The following is a 4361-nucleotide window of genomic DNA, read 5'->3' as shown; positions in this document are numbered from 1 at the left end:
AGGGATTTGGATGGAAAATCCCCATATCTGACAGTAGAGTCCATTAAGATTCTGCACAACACGCCAGTTGAGGTTTCACTCAAGGGTGGAGAGGGTATTCTCTCTCTTTACTCTCTCTCTCTTTCTACTCTCCACCTTGCTGCTCTCCCTTGTATGAGACTCACACTCGGTCCTGTGCACACACACACACACACACACACACATTGTTCACCAGTCATCTTTTCGTCTCTCTGCTACACCCTCCCCACCCAAAGGCTACCATGCTACACCCCTGCCTTCTTTCTCTCTCTCTGTCTCTCTGCAACATACTTGTTTCCAGACTGTCAGCTGAGCTGCAATGGTACTGCAGCACAGTCCACTTAGAAAAAGTCTCTCCACCTGGAGAAAAAACACTGGCATGACAGCACTGAACAGAAAAAATACAGGGAACTAGACTAGGCTACAGACTAAAATACAATGAAATTCATGCAATGAACTCTTTCTCTTATTCTGTTTCATATTCAAGAAGGCTACTGTCTTTGTGCTTTCAGTTTGAGCAGCATCTATGCATTTGACCATGATCTGCGGCAAAATCACGCCTTTCACAGTTTAAATCAGTTACAACTTTTACCTTGTTTCCTATGACCTTTAAATGTGCAACCAACAAGATGACAGCTGCCTGTGACATTACCTGGAAGTGACTCGTGATGGACAAAAGGGTTATTCTCTGTGTGTCAGAGTTCCAAGAACCGTACAGCACTGCCTTAAAATTATGCCATGACTTTGGCAGTAAGACTATAGCTGTGACAAATCAAAACTGGATGTAGAAACAGGGCAGTTAAAGTAAAAAGTCAGTTTACTCTGTCTTTGTTCAGACACACAGTCGGAAACAAGTAGGCAGTCAGCAGGCGGGCGAGCAAAAGCCAAGAACAGGCTGGTTAGAAGAATGATGGCAGAACCACTAAGGCTGAAGCCCTATTTATTCTACATTTTTCTTGTATCTATGTTGGATAATTTGTGCTGGCCGTGAAGTTCAACTTCTCGCAGTAGAAAGAACGTGATTTCAGATGTTTGTTTACTTCACAGTATGTATGTAAAGATATGTACAGTTGCTGATAATTTCTGAAAATAAAACTCCACCAAAGTCACACGAGTACTGCTTCTCTAACATCAGTTAATTACAACAGGTGTAGCTAACTGTGATAATAACTAACTGACAAATATACAAATCTACATAAAAACTAGTTTCAATCAGTTCCATTTGACCCCACACATTAAAACAATGACAGTATCAGCAAGAATGACAGGATAAAAATGCACTAAACATCAAGTTTTACTCAGTTATCAACTTTACAATGGAAAAACAACTCATTAAGAATAACATTAATCACAAAATTAGTTTTAATATAGAAGAGAAAATGTACATGTCTCTAGTTTCTGAGCAGGTAACCACTGTCATAATGAATCTGTTAAGAGTTTAAAGAGAATGCTGACATGGCACTGGAGACAGACAAACATATTTAACTGGTGTAACAAGTAATTATATAGATTTAGAGTCTGCACAGTCTCTGAATTGGGAAGAAGGTGGCAGGGGGAAAGGTGCACAGGTAAGTAATGGTCAGACGGTTCTTAAATGTGTGAAAGGCTGTGGACAACTTCTGGTGGGAAGGAATGACAGGGTCTGGAATGAGAGAAGATGTTAGAGCAGGCAGGTATGGATTATGGATGATGTCATAACATTATGGAGCTTAAACAATGGCACTGGTATGGCAGGATGTCTGCAGTCAGGGTTTCTGGACAAAAAAAATGCTTTCCTGCTACCTGTCACACATTGGGGATATAAATCAGTGCTACACTACTTTACCCTACAGCTTACAGTATACCATGTCAATGTGTAACGAGACTACTGGTCCCCAGACTGGCAAAGATTAGCACAGTTGAAGGTTTGCCACAAACCTAATGTGACCCGGATCACTTGATCGTGCAGGCATATTTCCCTTTTCTTTCATGATGCTGGGTGCCTATGAAAAAGTCAAATCTCAGCTTTGCCTTTCTGTCGAGGGCCTCTCAGACACGTCTCATACAGATATGCGAGAGAACGTAAATTCAAGATCAGAGGATATTACCACCCAGGAGTAATGGCACCTCATCATTCTCAGGGGCACATTTCTTTGATATGCATTTTTCAAGTGAGTCCTAACCCCTTGTTGCCTGAAGTTTCATGAAGGGAATTATTTATAGCATTAAAGATGGCAGATAGAGCACTCTAGGGTAGCAATACTTGGTACTAGTGGGTAATGTTTTAGGATAATTCTGTCACTGTATGCTGAGGCGTCGTCGTTGGGCCCAGGAGTCCAATGTCAGAGGATTTCCACACGGATATGAATATGGTCTTGTAATTTAGATAAATAAACAAGAAGCAGTTAATGGAGTGTCATAATGAAATTACTTTCCCAATTACTTTGCAGTATCAACATAATTGCTGGCTAGATTATGTTGAGAGCCAACTTTTTTCTTTCTTTCTTTTTTTTTAAATGAATGAATGAGGGGTCACATTTATTATTACAGCAGCTTGACATCCAGAGACACATTGGATTTGAAGTCACTGTGAGCTTCTTCTGGATTAAACCAGACCTCAAGCTTTCCCTAACCTCAGCCAAGTGCTGTGAGAGCCTAAACGTAACCATAAAAAATGTAATAATGCTGTAGTCACTATAAGTGGATATTGCATTGCAAAATCTGATATTCTTGTAGAAAACAAACACATTTGTGAACATTTCACTGATATATTCAGTATCAATTAAATAGCTATATGTAAGTATCATTGTTGCAAAGTCATATATACATAATTTTAAAGTCGGATTAATATTTCATTATTAGCAGTGGTCAAAGACTATGCACGATGTGATATTTATAGCGATGCAACCACAGTTATTACCAACTCTACAGTTACTCTCAGCTCTACCAAGAGTTTAACTACTCACTGTGTTGCTACCTGATCAGCATCAATGGCAGAGGCAATGGCTGAGTTAAGTATTTCCCTCAGGTAAAACATTGCAGTGCTTCACAGTCCACACACTATAAAACATCATACAGAAATTTAGTTGAATCAACTAATCTTTCCTCATGAACTTAATATTAGTATTAATAATATTGATTCAACTTAAAATTTCAATTTTTAATTGTAAGACCACTTCAGAACCTCTGAATATGACAGCCAGCATGCATTGTTTGTTTTACAAACTTTAAAGCAGCCATGTGAGTCATATCTTTAAGATGAAACTACAAGTTATGTTTTACAGTGCAGTACTGATCCATCTGTCACTGGTGCATTGAGCAGGTAATGAGGATCTAAAGCTTTTAGATAAGCATCCTTTCAAGGACACCCGTTGTATACTAGGTGACCTTCAAAGTAAAACCAATTACACATACAATTAATCATGCTTGTGTGCACCACAGAGAACAAATGACAAATGACAATACAGGCGCAAGCCCCTCACGAAATGGCAGCAGATGTATTAACTGGACACACACATCACCATGAAAAACTGCGCTCATTCTGCCTCCCTGTTAGCAGTCAATGAAACACTAAAAATGCCTCAAGGCCACATCTGTCTCACTGATATGTACACTTCCTCGTCTTCAAATAGCATCATTGCGCTTTCTGCACAGATCTTCATGGTTTAGGCATGTTTGTTTTTTAATGATCTGAGCGCGTTCAGCAGTCTGCAGCATCTTTGTTAAAAGGCTTCAAGAAAGCCACTCACATTATGGAAAATATTATTCCAACAGATGGTTACAGAAACAACTGCTGAGAGGTTTTTAAATGTTTTGCCAGTTTAGAGAGTACCTCAAAATTGCACTGTTTCTAGGAGACTACTGTCTATTCTGAATTACTCATATCGCCTAATTAGGTTTTGGAAATTAGGCAAACATTTCTAGATTTAGCCAAATATTGTCAGAGTCACGATTTAAAGCTGCACCTATGAAATACTAACAAAGTCAGATCTTGAAGTATGAGAAAAATAAATATCAATATCATGATATTCCACATTTCACAGCAGCAGTTGTCAAGTGAGTGATGGTATTGCATGAAAAGTACAATAATAAAACTTCATTATGATTGTGTTGAATTAATTAGCTTTGCCTCCTCAACATAGGCCAGCAGCTGAAGTGTGAAATAGACACAAACACACCCATTTGATTTCATTTCGTGAGCGCACAGCATACCCGCACGGTCTCCCAAAAACCACATATACATACAGTATCTCTTGTTTGTGAAACAAGACATGCGGCGTTTCACGTGCAACAGTTGCTTGTTATGAGGGTTTAAGTACAGAAGGACACAGAAGGACACCCTGGGCCTCGAGTCCTCCCCAGTA

This window comes from Lates calcarifer, linkage group LG13 (genome assembly GCF_001640805.2).
Source record: "Lates calcarifer isolate ASB-BC8 linkage group LG13, TLL_Latcal_v3, whole genome shotgun sequence".
NCBI classification, from domain to species: Eukaryota; Metazoa; Chordata; class Actinopteri; family Centropomidae; genus Lates; species Lates calcarifer.
Note: the sequence above shows the minus strand (reverse complement) of the source record.